This window comes from Mchenga conophoros, linkage group LG7 (assembly GCF_057382185.1).
Source record: "Mchenga conophoros isolate Kocher_MC1m ecotype Shallow Benthic linkage group LG7, M_conophoros_male_GT1.1, whole genome shotgun sequence".
NCBI classification, from domain to species: domain Eukaryota; kingdom Metazoa; phylum Chordata; class Actinopteri; order Cichliformes; family Cichlidae; genus Mchenga; species Mchenga conophoros.
In genome coordinates this window covers 52,153,961-52,171,680 of record NC_140532.1, presented here as the reverse complement: position 1 = coordinate 52,171,680, position 17,720 = coordinate 52,153,961, and the positions used below count along the sequence as shown (strand labels likewise).

The 17,720-nt window shown below is 40.3% G+C and overlaps 1 protein-coding gene across 5 annotated transcripts in view; it reads right to left on the bottom strand.

Annotated features, from left to right (window-relative positions):
• LOC146571092 (disabled homolog 2-interacting protein-like) overlaps positions 1–17,720 on the bottom strand; it is a 171,431-nt gene that overhangs the window by 138,504 nt on the left and 15,207 nt on the right. For 2 of the 5 annotated variants that reach the window (XM_085280062.1, XM_085280063.1), the window contains exon 1: positions 10,855–11,137. The exons of the other annotated variants lie outside the window; for them this stretch is intronic. The gene's annotated coding sequence lies outside the window, so the exon portion shown is untranslated. Of the gene's footprint in view, positions 1–10,854; positions 11,138–17,720 lie in introns of those variants that run through there. 5 annotated transcript variants of the gene reach the window in all.

Sequence of the window (17,720 nt, the reverse complement as noted above, 5' to 3'; positions counted from 1 at the left end):
GAATGCGTGGAATTCAGTCACAGCCCATGTAAGGGTCACTGCTATCCATTCAGTCACAGAGGCTCCATTGTCATATGAACAATAGGCATAATTTGTTAAACGGCCATGTGGAATTTAAGTGGTCCACAGAGGGAGGTTACGGAGGTCACTAGAGATTTGGCAGCGATACCCAGGGGTAGTGCTTCTCTATCCATAAACCACTGACCTTTGATGTGTGCAAATGTGCCAACCGTTAATGGGTCTCTCACCTGCATCTGGCATGCAATCACCCACTTTCTTCTCCAACTGTGGTGGCTACAATGAGTCGGTGCACTGCAAGAATTTGTCTGCATGAACACTGAGCCTAGACTTTGTTGAGGCGGTCCTCTTAAAGCACAAGCAAAGGCCCACAAGCTGTGCCGCCCAATCAAGCTGACTTACATCAATGGGTCAATAACACTTGGACAGGGGATACGCTACCAGTTATGTTGCCCCTGAATTCAAACAAACATGGTGGGGGCCCTGTAGTACCATACCCCCCGCCCATACATAGGAGGATTGGCTCTAAAGTGTTAGCACCCCCGCATTTAGGCCCACATGTGTACTTTATACAGCCCTGGGCTGTATTAAGCTCCAGAAAACAGACGACAATCAACTGGGAACAGTCAAAGATTTTCTCCCAGAGGGGTTTTGGATATTATAACTGCAAAGTCACCTGACAAAGTCATATGCGCAAGTTAAACAAAACTCACAGAACATTTGAAGGAACACAGTGTCTCTCAGTGTCTCGCAAAGCGCACAGACTCCCGTGGTGTTGCTGCTGGGTGCTGAACAGTACAGATGGAGGTGTTCCTCACTCCGAGCTCGAGCAAGAGTTCACACATTTTTTTTTTTTTGCTTGATGCTTATCAAAAAGGGGAAAAAAAGAAAAAAAGGGAAGCTGCTGAAGAAGCCTGAAGAGTGATTGAACATAGGAATGGAAGAGCAACAGGAACATGAGCTTCACAGTGTTCGGAGCATTTTTGCTGGGCGCATTTTTGAAGAAGGGTTACTAAAAAGTGTTATTTCTAGATTACACACTTGGAGCAAAAAAAAAAAAAAAAAAAGGTGAACTGCAGAGCGACGATCAGGTCTGACAGTGAGAGATGCCACGGGGCCTAGAAGATATTTAGATAGGTAGATGTCTGTTTGGGGTTTTTTTTTTTTGGTTTTTTTAAATGAAACCCCAGTATACAATATTTTTTTTAAAATCCAAAGAAGCACAGCTTAGAATTTCAAACCTGATAGCCACTGCTCCCTTTTACTTCTTTCTAACTAATGACAAGGTAGAAGAGGAGTTTAGCATTAAAAGTTAGAAAATAAAGAATGACACTAAATTTTTTCTAAAGGTGCTGACTTTGCTTCATTAGTTCCCTTTCTTTTTAAAATCTAAACTATTTAGGATTCCCAAAGAAAACAATCCTGAAAGATTATATCTCATAGTCTCACACAAATTAAAACAAAAGACTAAAGAAGTGCATCTTATCCACTAAAAAAAAAAAAAAAAAAAGGATAAGGCCAAATATTTATCCAAGAGTTAACAGCAGGCAAACATCACATTAAAGCCTGCGAACATATAATACATAGCTTAACAATGTAGAAAGGTATGCGGTGGGGCATTCCACTGTGCAGCCCTGATGTGCAAACATCGAAAAATTACCCTCACCTGTAACCTCTTCACAAAATCACTATCTATAGCTGTGAGGTAGCATAACATAAACAGCAAGGAAGGTGATAAGTGGACATCATCAGCATACTAGTAAAGTTTCTTTTAAGTATACTTTATTTCTGGCATCTCCATTCTACTATGAAACAACCAAGCTGGTAGGCAAAAATCCCAATTGCTTTATACAGGACTTTACACACACCTGAACCTCATTAGTCTCTACCATCGAAAAAAATAGGTCAGACCAAACAATACGATTCTAAACAAAGGACAGGAATAAGATTATGCATGAAACTGACAAACTCATTTACTCAGCTAAATGGTTTGGAAAGTAAAACATGGCATACAATACAACTCAAAAGACTCTATAAAGAAAATAAACAATACTATACAAAATGAAAAACCCTTCATTTGGTTACACCCAGTGATGCAATATATGACCTCATGACCCTATATAAACAGGAAGTACTGGGGCAGCCTTTCTCACACACCTGGTTTAGGTATAGGACCTGATTAAAGGAAAAACATGGTAAGTATAACCAAAGCAACATAAAGAAACATAGTTTACCAGGCATTTGCCTGTGAACAGAAGAAAATTCAAATGACCTAATGGTTAATAGTATTTGCTTAAAAAAACATATGCATGGATGTAATGGATGCAACTACCACAAAAAAAAAAAAATCTGGGTAGTATGTTAAGCAAAGTTAAACCAGCAATGTATAAATTAAAGCATTAGGGTTGACTGTAAAATAACAAGGAATAAACTATCAATATGGTTAAGGGACAAGTGGTAAACGAGTTCATGCCTAACCACTTTGTCACAATAGCATGTAAAAGAACACCTGGATGTGCTGTTTTGCTAAACAACAGATAATGATAGATGAAGACAAAAATGGACTTTAGCAACAATTTTCAAAGTACTTGAAGAGAGAAAAAGAAGCAGTATTCGATTAAAGAACACGGCCTTGCCAGCTGTTTATATTCTGCTTTGGGGTTATGGGGCAGATGGTGGAAAAACACATTATACAGGATGGCTTATTCCAGAATTCATTATATAAGCTATATGCTATTAGAATGACTCTTACAATACCCCTGCACCAAAAATGTCTGTAATTTCCCAAGGGGTGTCCAAGCTTTTGCATAAAATCAGAAGTCTGCTCTTCAGCTGACTCAAATTCAGACTTTGTGGACAATAAAACCCATTTGGTGTCAATGAAAATCCCATATATTCTCCTCTGGCTTCACAAGGAACAGCATAAATATTACATTGAATACACTGGAGGTCAGAATAAATGCTCCCTGTCCCTGATCTTCTAAAGATCACATTTACCAGTATATTTTCTTATATGTGGCATATTATTTTGCATGGACCCACGGCTCCATTATATCACTCTTATGGTTTACCTTACATAGCTCCAAACCTGTACCTCCTCCTGTGGGTCCTTGTGTATCTGAGAAATCAATATAAAATTTCGCTGTACCATATCACTCCTCTCTCCATATATCTTTATGTTTATAACAACCCATATGCCTGCAGCACACGCAGCAAACTTGGCAACTGTGAGATTTACTCTGAGTTGTGTGAAGGTATTGTACTCCAGAGCCTTACATAATTTATCATTTTGATCTGTATTCAGTACAAATTCACAGCAGGGTATTTCTGGGCTCCCCTGCAGGGCTAAACGAAATGTACTGAGATCCGATGGCAAAGTAAGAGAATGTATAAAACAGAAAATATGCCCAGTTCCTCTTCAATTAACCCTGATTAACATCAAGATGAATCCACCTTCCCATCGGTTGGAGCACTACTTTGTAATAATGAGAAAAAACATAAACATAAGGTCTGTTTAATATCAGCACGGTGGCACCAACAAATGCAACCAATGAGGAAGTGCAGTTCCTTTTATTGCAGCTTGAGAAATTGATCAGTTCCACACTTTATAAAAGACAGCTCCATGTTTTAAAGCTTTAATGGTAGCATGTTTGAATTACCAAATTATTGATAAAAAAGAAAGAAATCAATACATGTACTAAGTCCCCTAGCTGTATATTTTTTGGTGGCTATCACCGACCATACTATAATGATGGTATTTCATAGTTTGTCTTTAAAATAGTGATGTATACTTTTTTTTTTTAAATGACGTTAACGCCATAACTGCATTAACGCGGGAACTCTCCATTAGCAAGTTAACACGGATCGTCCTATGCGCGGTTATCTCGTTAATGCGTTAGCACATTAGCGCAGTTAGCTTGTTAACGCATCAGCGCCGTGCAGCCCCACGCACGGGGCGCTTCGCGTTAACTCGCTAATGGAGATTTGCTGCGTTAATGCGGTTATGCCGTTAATGTCATTTTAACGAGATTAACACTGACAGCACTACTTTAAAACTCAACAGGTTTCTATGTAGCTTGACTGTGTAGCTTGCAAAGAAGATGACTAGCAAAACTAGCAAAAACCCACCATACAGGATGGGTTTTTGTTAGATTTGGTAGCTCTCATTTGTGATACCGCCATATAGAGCAGGGCGATATGACCAAAAATATTTATCACGATCTACATTTGAAAATTTGCGATAACAATATAACTGACGATATAATTGACACTAGACAAAATACTTTTAGAACTCCACAACTTTATTAGTGCAAAAAAAACCAAAAACCCATCAATGTATTTTCACTTTAATGCACATAAAAAATAGCTGCTTGTTTAAGTTATATAAAAATTTAACAGTGCAAATGCAAATTCCTTGCTGACAGTTTAACCAAAAGGCATTTCCAGTGGAAATTGGCCGACATATCCTCAGCATAACCATGTATAATATCCACAAAACTTAAAAAGAGGTTATACACACACAATACGGTAATATTATGTTGAAGCACAGTGCGTATCACTCCGCAAGGTTCCTGCCTACGATAGCCGTAATGCCCATGAAGCGGTGCAGGTTCGTAGCTTAGCAAAGTCGTACTAAAACATTTTTCAGCGCTGTGTACCACATAAAATCGTTTCGAGGTCAGTAAACACAACCAGAATTCATACATAGGGCACACGGGATTATAAGGGGCACTGTCGATTTTCAGAAAAATCAAAGGATTGATTTTAAGTGTGCTGTATTTTCCAAAAAACATCCAGCTAGCATGCGCTACCAAAAATAGTGCTTTGTTGTGTATCTGACGGACGAAAGCTAAACCAGTTCCACACCACTGAAGTTGCAGCATCTTTAAAAACCAATTCCGGTTCATCCGTTTCTTTTAACGATCCGGTTTCGCCCTTCTTATTCTCTGTCGCCAGCACGCTTTTTACGCCGTTTGCGTATAAAAACAAAGGCACTGCTCATGCGCGTTTTACCCATATTTTATCACGATATTTCATTTTCTTATCATTGCCCGACATTATACCGGTATTATCGTGAACGGTATGATATGGCCCAGCCCTACCGCCATACCAATCTTTGTCTTTTTCAACTCCAGAGATGGTCTCATAGACTCTGATGTTGAAATGCCTAAACTTAAGATGTTTATAAGCCTAGAACAGAGAAACAGCTGTGGACTCCATGGCAAGTTTCCCATTCATAACAACTGGGAGGTTTTTGTTTTCATTACACAATCACTACACAAGAAGACTTCCAAGAGCACTTGGAAGAATACTGGTTTGATTTACTTGTAATTTATGATATTGTGGTTAATCCTGGTTCATATGACTTGATCAGCAGTATATATTTTTATAAAAAGTCCCTGGAATGAAAGAAAGATTTACTGAGAAGTAAGTGTTCACAGTTGCTGGCACTATAAAAGTTGATCTTGTGCTATATATTTAGTTTAGAAACCAGCACGAAACTGTTCTGTTTGTAAAATCAAGTGTAACAGCAAGCTTGTAAAAGAAATCTACAAACCAGATAGACCAAAAGAAAGTGTTTGTTTTTGTTGGGCAAAACCTTAAAGCTTTAACAGCTGATCAACGTGAGCATCACCTTTTCAATTTCCTGTTGTGTGGAAAGAGAGCTGTCCAAAAAGAAAATGTGCCTTCTGATCTCAGTCACTTTCAGTGAGGCGCACTGTAGGCAACACAGCTAGTGGAATCTGTCAACAAGTCTAAACACACACAGATGCATGGAAGAAAACACATTAAGCAAAAAGCAAAATCAAAAAAACCCATTGAAACAGACATTTAAATTATGTTTCCCATAATTTGCCCATAAAAGCGTAGGCATCCGACTGATCAGCACCATTTCTGTGTGGGAATCCACATCCCAGCTTATAAACAATGATCTCTCGAGTCTCGCTCTCTAGCACACACACATGTGGGTGTATTTGCGCATCCTTCCGCTGATGAAATGGTACTTGTTAGAAAGGGAGGAAACAGATGGATTTGGAGTTCTGTATTTGAACAGCTTCAATCGCCTAACTGAGCAGGCGCGCTTTCATCTGTGTGGTGTTGCTGTGTGTGGAGCTATTCAGAGAGATCGAGGGCAGGACACAGGAGGAGTGTAACTATCTAGGACAGTGCAGTCTCACACCGCTGGGTCTATATAAAAAACAAAAACACTAACAAGCCATTCAACTGTAGCTCATTGTTAAAGCAGGTTTTATATCAGTATCACTAATATTTGGCTTATTTGTCATTAAAATAGCTGTGGGAATGTGTAAGTACGTGTGTGTGTGTGTGTGTGTGTGTCTGTGTGTAAAGAGTCAAAATGAGTGGTGGGAAGTTATGTGACAGGAAGTGAGGTGCACTGCAGGGAATGGGGAACCTCTGTGGCGGGAGTTCATTTTCCCCTATTTCCTGTTTTCTGATTCGCCTCAGCATATTTGACCGCATTCTTACGTCACCCATGTGCTTTCTCTGGTCTGTGTACGTCCTCGTACGTAAACGATAAACTGAGAGAACAACTGTAAGATAAACCTTGGAAGGGAACTGATAAACAAAGTGCGCAAAATATTTCTCAAAGTCTGCGTTTTTAGAAAGTCTCTTAAACATTTTTCTAATTGCTTAACCAACTGTGGGGCTGGAGCCGATCCCGGCAGCTGTAGGTCAAAAGGCTGGCTGCACACTAGACTGGCTGCCAGTCCATCAACGGGGCTGAAACGGACCGACACACTCTCGCTTCCACACCGCACATCGGAGATCTCATTTAAAAACACCCCCCAAAAATCATGCAAACTCCGTACAGAAAAGGTCTCGCCTGATTTGATGTGATTGTTCCAACCAATGCACCATTATCCCATAACTAACACTACAGCTGGTAACACCCACAGATGTATAATCTTTTTTAAAAATCTATTAATCTGTCTCCCAAGGAGCATGTGTAATTTAGGTGGACCCCAAATTGCTGTGGCTCAATATAGCAGATTTTCCCCACAAAGAACTGCAGTAGCAATACTTGTATTTCAAACTGTACAGGGTCTAGCAGCTTTATTTTAGTGGCAACATTCAACATTTGAATGAAATCTGAATGAGACTCATTTTAGGTTTCCAGCTGGGAGACAGACGGTAATGACGACAGCTTCCAGGAAGACGAGGAAATGAATTATGGATAAAGTTCTAGATTAAAAAGAGAAAAAAAAAATCACAGCCCACAGTCTAATAAGGCCAGTTTTATCTGAACATATCAGAGTTTACAGTACCAACATCTGCACGCAGCATGGTGGTACACTGCACATATGATGACACAGCAAGTTTAAACCCACCATGAATGAAACCTGACGAATAAAGAGCACATGCGTCTATTCCACGGGCAGTTTAATAGGTAATAATAAAGGTGTGGTTCAAGGGCAGCGTCATCTGAGTTTATTTATTCAAAAAATTACTAATTAAGGAAAATATGCTTGATATAAACTGACTGTGTAGCAATCAAGTAAATTTAATTTGACAGATTCCATTAAATCGCATATTTTACATTGCACTTGTGCAACAAAATTACACAGAAAATTTACATGTAACTTTTTTTTCCTTTAGTGTAGGAGTCAGTAATGTGTAGGTGACCCAGTACTTTTGTACACATAGTGTTCAGACCTCAGATTACAGACTACAGATTAAAAGGTGGTGCAGCATTGTGTGTTTACAATTCGCAAGTTAGAGAGCCACACTTTTGGGCGGTTCGAAGTCTGATGTAAAATTGTTTTTGTCCAAGACAAACAAATGTAAGTAAAGAGCGACTGAGGTACTTAAATGACCTCCACTCCTTAGTGGTACAAATGTTGAGGGTGATGGATTAGTATTGGTATGTTTATTAAAACTACTCTCCACATATTGACAAAAAAAGAAGGCTTAGAGCACACCACAAAGATCACAAATGAGTATTTTGCACTGCTTTACCTTTAAAGAACGCTATATTCATCTTTAATGATACTCTAGCTGGTACTCTGGAGTCCAAAGACTGAGCTGAGTTAACTTGTGCAATAGGCTGGCAAGCTATACAGGGATCTATACATGCATCTTCCCATGACGATTGAGACAAACTCCTGAATTAGTTGTGAAAATGACTGAATTAGCAAACAGTGTATGTTTATTCTACACGTCCATTTCCTCCCACTCGCTCTGTACTGGAGTGTTAAATAATGGCAGAAAATGCCAAAAGCAATATAAAGAATTTAGGCTTACAGACTCATTGCTTTTTTGTTTTTTGTGTGTTTTTAGGGGGTAGCCCTAAATTCAGAAATTACATAGTAGTGATTAGTCATCCAGCGGGCAAACATTGAAATGGCTAATTGAGTTTGATAACAATGAGCATTGAGTGCAGTGAGAGTACAGCTGTACTCACGTGTCCAAACATGTAATCTGAAATACACAGAAACACACCGAGAAGATTATTACACACAATCTGACACACGCAGCGCATGCACAGAGTGTGCCCTGCAAAACATGTGTTCAGTAATTGGATGTCATAATTGTACCCTCTTCTGCCCCAAACCTAAAAGCCACATACACAGTGAAACCACCTCTTTATCCTGCTGTCAAACATGTACTAAAAACCCCTTTTGTTGTCTGTGATTTATGACTCTTCCTAATTACACAAGTTTTTTTTTTTCAAGGACTGGGTAGGAAAGGTAAAGGAAAGCTGGAAAGAGAACAACAAATGGGTGCAGGTGGTTTGATTTCACAATGATCGGAGCTTCGAAACAGGTATGATCAAGACAAAAGATGTTTATCTTGAATCTTCTCTGAATCATGATGTTTGGGATTTAGGAAGTCAACTGATGTATGAATTTGTAAATCCACGTATCTTATTTTTATTTACATTTATTACAGGGTCTCAACTATTTCAGATTTGTATCATTCAGAAGTAAAGACGGGCACAGGCTCAGTCATCATATCATCAAAAGACTCTGAAAATCTGGAGAAATCTCTGTGCGCAAGGGACAATTGTATTACGGCACATTTTGACCAAACAGTTCATTCTTCAGTAAATACGTCACAGCCCGCAAACGTACAGAAAACTCAGCATGTGTCATACATATAAAAATAAAGTTCAAAATGAAATCTGCAAAGAGTTATGTGCTACAAGAAAACAAGCACTGGAGCAAAGTTTATCAAACACCACTGCTGAGTGGCACACTTCACTGGAATACACACCAAAGATTTAGAAGGTCAGAGAGGGAGAGATAGCAGAGACACTGAGCAATACTGGAATTCTATTATGCCTTTAGCCAGAGCGGTGGCAGTTTATCACAGCAGTCGGTCCCTATCTGCAAACATCCTTCACTTTCACTTCTTAAGAACACTTAATCAGCTCCCAGCCTGGGCCACTAAATGCAAAGATTCTACAGATTTTACGTTTTAAGTGTTCTTTGCCGAAAATGTCTGCTTTGTGTCTGTTTTGGATTGTTCGAGTGTTTGTAAAAAATAAAATAAAATACAGAAAGAAATTATAGAAAATTTGACGCCCTGAAAAACTCAGGTCAACAAATCTGCAATCAAGCGGTCCAACAAAAACAGGATCTACAAATACAGCCAAGTGCACTGGTCCACATCACTGCTGACCTCCACCCTCTTACGTTTTTCCAGTCCCTCTTATTATCTGCACCGGTCCTTGTCTGGTGCTCTGCTTCACGCATCTCCCTCTCCAACGACTCTGCCAACTTAGGAATGCCATTCTAGCAGTCACTCCATAACTCTTAACTCAGTGTTCCAAGTAATCCCTCTCCTCCGGCTGTTCTGAACCTACTTCCTTCCCCACAGCTGCTGGCTGGCCCAGCTTGCTCTAATAATAGGACAACAATGAACGCCGCACACCCGGACACACAGCATTGCACTACTACTTCAGAGCGGGGGGGGTGGGGGGCACTCAACAAAATTTAGTCTAAATTAAGCTCTGAAAAAAAAAAGGCAAAATTATTTATGCAAACAAAATAAAAGTAAATGGTTAATATCTATCCTCAAAAGTGTAACTATCTAAAGTGTTGACATTCTGCCCTTATGTAAGTGGATAAAAGACTGAAGCATGTAAACACATGTTGGTGGAAGAATGATGATGAGGCTGCACATTCAAGTAAAGCTACTATCTTACTAGGACACTGTAATCACACAGGAGCTGATAAATGAAGACTACACATGGCTAAAGTAGTTAAACACCACCCTGTGCCTTGCCACAAGGTGGTAGTGGAATGAGAATATTCCTCCAGTACAAACACACAGAGACGCATACAGACACATACAGAGGTGGTGTATAAATGTATAATTTATATTACACGGCTCTATCAGGTAAAGCAGCCCCCAAGAGGCGTGCACAAACGCCTAAAGAAAGGGAGCCGTTAATCAGAACAAAGAAAATCTGGAGAAGCTGAGATTTGAACTGATTTTTCCTGTTTTCATCTACTGTCGCCCCACTGCTGGAACCCCAGCTCGCAATCACATGCTACAGGTCCTTTGCAGCAGTACTGCAAAAAAAAAGAAAGCGTAATCTTTCCTTTCCCACCTATATTTTGCTTCTCTCTCTGACAGATCAGTCTGATAATGATCCTTGCCTGACATGTGAAAAGCTTCCCTCCACACACCTCCTTTCCTTCAGCTCCCCCCACTCCAACCCTCCAACCATGCGCCATTCCACCAAGAGAGCAATCCCACACTCACAAAAGTGGTAACTCTACCCCCCTGTTCTTTTTTTATTTCTCCTTTCTAGCACAATTATGAGGCAGTGAAAGGAGAAGAAAAAAGCGTGGCGCTGGTGCTCACCTCAGACAAGGTCCCACAGCCGCTGGGAAAGCAGAAGGAAAATCATCTTCAGTCCACTCGCAAAACCAAGAGCAACAAGTAGTAACTCCAGAGATCCCTCCTCCCCTCTCTCACTCTATACTTCACGCTTCCTTGCTGGGTTTTGTCCGTCTGCTCTGAACTTATTAAGGCTGCAGTACCTGCAGCGGACTGAATAAGTATGTGGCCATGTGTGTGTATGGATGTGTGTATATGCGTGTGTGTGTGTCTGTGTGTGTGTGCATGTATGTGTGTGTCAGGGTGCGAGTGAGAGTGTGTATGGTCTGGTGGACTCCTACAGGGGTATTGACTCTTTCTTAGCAGGGTTCAGGTCCTCCCCCTTCTCTCCCAGACTCATAGAGGGAGGAAAAGAAGCACGCACACACACACACACACACACACACACAAACACACACAAACACACACAAACATAATCACAGGGCAGGAGAGTACTCTTTCTTTTGTCACCTATTCTCACTTTCCTTGAAATATCTGTAACTCCCTGCTCTGAAGCTCCCTTTCATAGGGGAAAGCAAGTGACATGGAAATGTTTAAGTGTGTGCGCACACTGGTGCACAGGGAATGCCGCTGTGCCTCAACACCCGGGGCTGGGAAGGAGGAGGAGGAGGTGGAGTTTAGAGCTCGGAGAGCCAAATTCCTACCCCACCTCCAACCAATCAGAGGCCTTGTTGTGGCTGACCAAAAAACCACGGGGCCAGGCCGGGCCTCACTACCACACTCCAGCTTTAAAGCATTAGCTGAAGTTTGGCTGGGCACTCAGCAAACCTCAGCAAAGGTGTTGCTGATGATGGTGACGATAATGACAACAACACTTTTTACCCTGTCGGATGCACAGGAAAAGTCATATTTTTCCATATTGAAGCATAGTTCAGGCAAGAAATCTGTACATTGCATAAAAGCCACTCCCAACACATATGGCATACATTTACATCTACAAATAAGTCAAATCTGTTTCCTCTCTGCAGGAGATAAACTTTTCAGAAACTAGTCGGCACAGCCAAACTAAACGCAGCACAACTCACTATAAATACGAGAACCCCACTTTGAAAAATTTTCCCTCTCTCTACCCACAATTCCCTCCCTCCTTCCCCACTAAATAACAGCACTCTCATGTTTCTGCTCTTGTGCTTGGACAGGCATTTGTCCATAGAAACAACAGAAGATTCCCCCCACTCCCACTCCCAGCCCCCTCCTTATATTCACACTTCTTCTTCTGGCCACTTTACCTTCTTTCCTCACTCTTCTCTCACCACATCTAGTCACACTAACTAAAGCCTTAGGGGTGTGTAATAAGAAAAAAGAAATCATGTGAGGCTTTCAAAAGCGCCTCTGTGCTGCTGAATGCTGTGAAAAATTTGTGGTTGTGCTCCTTTTTTCTCTTTTTTTACAGTATCCCAGCAAAATAAACCTATATTTTTGTTTATTTTGTAATGGGAGGTAAAACGATTTGTGCTGAGGATTTCACATATTTGCGGTGACAAGATGTTTCCTCAACTGAATTGCTGTTAAATTAATAGCTAAGCCACCCGGGATTACAGAAACACTTTAAAGTCAACAGGTTAGGATGCAGTGATGACAGACTGCTGCATATTTGCTCCACTAAATGCAGAAAGATGCTGACTGGTCTGGTACACTGGTGCCCGGGCAGTCTGTGACAAATATGACTATTACTTTCACATGTTTCATCTTTCTTAGCCCTCCACAGTGCAACGATAAAACTCTCTAAGACCTCATGTCATTGAGCTCATCTTTGCTGGTACTGAACAAAAGCACGCTGATGAGTTATTTGACACATTTGGCATGTAGCAACTTTTTTTGTTGTTGTTTTTTGCTGCTTAATGAATTCCAAATTTCCAAAGCAGTTTTTGACAATTAGTGGTGCTTTTTATCCATATTGCCCCCACTTTTGCAAGCTACATGCAATGTCTCACAGGCATTTGCAGGTTTTAAGCTTTCAGTATCCAAGAAATTCTAGCTAAAGCTTGCATGTTTAAGTAGAGCATGTTTTGATGAGGTCTAATCTCCCACTCGTCAGGCAACAAACGGGAAAAACCAGGGGGTGAAATGAGAGGGGTGGGGTGGGGGTGAGAGTACAAACGGGAAAGACAGAAACCCAAAGGGTGAAATGACACAGTGAGTACTTTGGTATGTAGGCTATAGAGTTACCCAGGGACAAAAAGTGAAGCACTGAAGTCCACTCCTATTGACAACTTGGACACACCTCTCCTTTTATCTTCCTGTTTGTCTCCCTTTCTGTCTCCTTAATCCCTCAGCCCCTGTCACTCTGTTTATGTTCCCATGTGTGTGTGTGTCTGTCTAGGAACTTGTAAAAAGCTATGGGCATAAACAGTGAAGACCGTGTTTAAACCTGCGTCTTTGTTTAGTCTATGAATAGATTTTTGACATTTTTTTTTAGCACCACGTGTAAGTTGGGTTCACAGCAGTACAGTGAAAAGCAACAGGGATTATTCTGCTGAAACAGACTGAAGAAAATAGCTGCAACAATGGAGAAAAACAAAATAAAGAGGAGAGATGAGCCTTAAGTATTACTTCTGTCATTGCATATTCCATTCGACGCTCTGGTACTTTAAAAAAAAAAATGCTGAGGCACAACTTAATGCATAAACAAAACCGACATTACTCTCTTCGGGAAGCTGAGTAAGAGAAAAATTATCACATAAAGCAGTCGGCTTACATCAATTCAAATCAGTTTGCCTGGGTTAAGATTGCCTCTCGCCGACAGCGGCACAAAAGAGACAACGTGTGTGTTTTTTTAGCTGGAGGAAGAGCTGGACGTGGGACGGCCAGGAATGCCAATATCTGCCATTTTAGGGACAAAGGCAATTGTGTGGAACACGTGGGGTCAGGCTGCTACCGTGTCCACTGGGCCAGCAAGTGCTTTTTGCAGGAAAATACCAAAGGGAATTCAACTCCTACAAAGGCTTCAACTGGAGCAACTTGTGCACCAGCAGTTAAACATACATACCATATAACATCCAGACCTCACTTTGATTAGTAGCAAAGTCAATCATCTCCCCCCAACTGTTTCTGACACTATTGTTAGCTAGAGCCCAACCGATTTATCGGGAGGCCGATAATAGGTATTTTCTGATTTATCACTATTGACATTTATGACAGAAGATAAATACAAATGAAAAAAGGAGAAAACAGATGGGAAAAGATCCTTCAACAATATTATGAGGGTGTAGATTTTCCACCAGAGGGACAGAAAGTGAAACAACTTCACTGTTGGGCACACAAACACAACAACCAGCTGATCTCAGCAGAATAGGGGAAAATAATAAATAAGAACATACAACAAAGCTTGGAGAGATCATTTTAGGTTTCATATATATCAGCTTTTCAATATCAGCTTTTTAAATAATCTAATATCGGATCGGCACAGGGTTAATAAAGGGTTTTGTGAGTTCCAATAGATTTTCCTGTACAGGCTGTGGTCCGCTGGCCTGGGCTGCTACACTGATATTCACTGTTTTTTGTGGATTTTGAAAACTGCATTCAACAAGGTTTGAGCAGAGAGCTGTATGTTTGATTTCAATTGATGTCTTTTACTCTTGATGTTTACTAACACCACAGCTGGCCTTGCATCTGTCAGAAATCACTGCAAAGCCTAAAACAATAGTTCAAACTGACCAGGTTAGCCTGCAGTACGCTGCCTGGTACATTCAAACAAAATTAGCATACCTAGCATCATTCATTTAGTTATAATTCACTTAGTTTTAGGTTTACAGTTTATAAAATTTTACTCGCTGGGCAGTCCTTACCTTTGAACATAATCTCTCATCTTCCATTCACATCCTCTCTTTCTTATATCTTTCTACATCTCTCGCTGTTTGCATGTTTTTGTTTTCTATCTGAATTTATCTCCCGTTAGCATGTGCTGCTCCTCTTCTGTAGCGCTAGCTAGATGCCAAAGCTTTTGAGACTTCTCTACTATTCAGCTGTGTGCTGTAACTGTAAACAGGCAATGTGATTTTGCAGTACTTTACAGCCAGCACAATAACACTTGAGTTGCTGTTGTGCGTTTCCACCCTTTGTTTTCCTGAAAAAGAAAAATGAATGAAATTCTAAAATCCTCTTTACCGTGTTGTTTCTTCAAACTATCAAAGAAGAGGAGCTGTAAAAACCGAATCAGAACAAATTGAACCTATTGGGTTAGCACTATGAGAAAACCAAAGGCAATTATAGTCTATTACATATTACAAATCATTATTATTATTTGTATACTTTGTTTACATGGTATATTACTATCAAGAAGGCAAATGAGAGCTGTAAGAATCTGAATTTAACTGAACTATAAAAGAAGCTTTACAGATTCATAAAGTTTTTATAACAGAATCTTCAACATCATTATAAAGAGAACCTCATTAACCCTTTGGAATACTTGAGACATTACTAACTGAATTTCCCAAGAACTTATCATATACACTGATTATCTCAGACATTGTTACTGTTGTTACAACGTATCTTTTTTTTAATGTCCCCGTGACTGCTCTTAGATCTTTTACATACAGTTTACAGCCTGTGACACTTCACTTGATTTGAATGTAAAGATAAAAACAAAGGATTTATAGCGAATACCTTAAGTTGTATGTTGCTGCTACTCCAGAGGTCTAATTTTAGGCTCAAATAATCGGATTTTCCCACCAGCACTGGCACTGAAACACGTGCTCCAGTGGATCATGACAAATCTGTAACTGAGTAAACCAAATAAACAATAAGGAAGGATAAACACAAATTAAGATCAATTTACCTGAAAAAATTTGAGAATCCTACTTTGATTATAGGGGGGGGTGGGAGGGGAGTTGCCCAAGTGTGCCATTCCTTGTTACTTTAGCAGTTACTGTTCCCGTCACTCAGTCAGTATTTTCCATTTCTCTTTCCTCGGCTCATTCCCTCGCCACTCTCGGCTTCTCTTTTGCTCAGTGTGCTCCATTTACAGAAGATTTACAGAGACATGAAAAGCATACAACCAACATAAATTTGTTGTGAGCATGTAACGCGCTCACGGCTGCACTTGGCTCCGTTCCTGGCCCTTGCAGTCACTTCATCTTAGACACACATCACACACTTCAAAAGCAAAACACGCCACAGATTCGCACACACGTGTACGCACGAACCACACCAACACACTTGTCATCTACACAACACGCTGCAAAGGCATCATCTAGATTTCTACATTAGCGTTTCAATTTTCCCTTCTTCTTTTTTTTAACCCTCTGTTGTCTCAGACAAGCTCTGCTTTCCCTCTGGTTGCAGTGCTCTGTTGACTGACAGTATCCCATCAGGGAGGCTTTCTGACAAATGGGGCCAGATGGAGTTGTGCCACTGTTGCTGCTGGCCACAAGACAGCTCTCTGAGGTTATTGCTTAGCTCAGCTTTTACAGTGTTATTTATATACACCATATACACCACCAGACTAGTTTAAGTGTTTGATTAACTTTTCATGTGTGATCTCCTGTGTATAACTCTGAAACGTTTGGTTAACACTTAACCTCTAGTTATATATATATATTCATATATATATATATATATATATGTATATATATTATGCAGCTATTCCTTTACCGCTGTTTACATTCCAAATAAAAGCTTCTTTTCCCTGATGGTCTTTTTAGGAACTTTAGAGGCTCACGGCCCTGACCTTTCCATGTCCATGTAAGACTAGAGCAGGCAAACGTCATTAGGGTGCCCTCGCTCACATTAACCAAATGGAGTGCTTCTAGCGTCCATCTACCACCTGTTGTGTGTAACGTCTTAGAGAAAGCGATCTCAAATTTTAGTTTCTGCTTCAGACAAATGTGGAACTTTTTAACTGGGCCTGTAGCCACCAACAAACACGCCATTTAAGGCCGGGAGATTGCAGAGCATATCTGACGCAGTAATGATTTTGAATCAGCGTACAGATTTTTACTTTGGTGTTACTAATGACATGTAAAATGACTTAAAGAGTCTAAAAACAAGCATGATAGAGAGAAAGCAAATGGGAGGATACAAGTGTTAAAGATCTGCCAAATGGTCCTCTGTGGTTCTATTCTATGAAGAGGCAAACTGTGCACTGCAGCAGAAGAAGAAACAAATGTTTGTGGCATGTCTTCTGCTGAACGTCTTGCTCACGGCATCGCAAATCACACTTTTAAAAAAAGTGTGCATATAAAAGTCATACGGCGGCTATAACGTGTGATTAGTTTGGATTTCACTGTAGTGAAAAAAAATGGAATTGTCTTTTAGGAAAATTATTAGCAGCAGCATCTCAAAAAGCACAGAGGACACCTGACTGCTCTGCTCTGTTTGTACAACAGTATTCACATTTACAGCTAGGAAGGCACCGGCCAGTCCAGTACCAGCTCAAACAGCTAGATCTGTTATTGGTGAGTAATGAATAGATTATCCTCAATCTATGGTGCCAATCTATTTATTTACGCTTTGTTTACTAAGTTTACTGAACAAGCAGCCGGTCACCAGAAGTGCATGAGAAAGCCAACAGTAGTGGGTCACTAGTCTGAAGGTATTTCACGTTCTACATTTATGCATATATATATATATTTCAAGTTTCCACTAATTTCAGATATAACCACAAACAGTCAGCAAGTGATTTTGATAACCAAACAGCTCCATTCATAGTGTTGCTCCAAGTCTTTCCCTCACTTCCTGTATCTAAGTCTCAGCACTTCACTAACATAATGAGCTGTCCTCAACTTGATTACTGTTATTTTTGCTCCACTCCCTGTGCACATGCAGTGAAACTGAGAGCAGAGGAAAGAAAGGAAGGAGTGCATAAAGACTCCCACTGAGCAGAATTAACA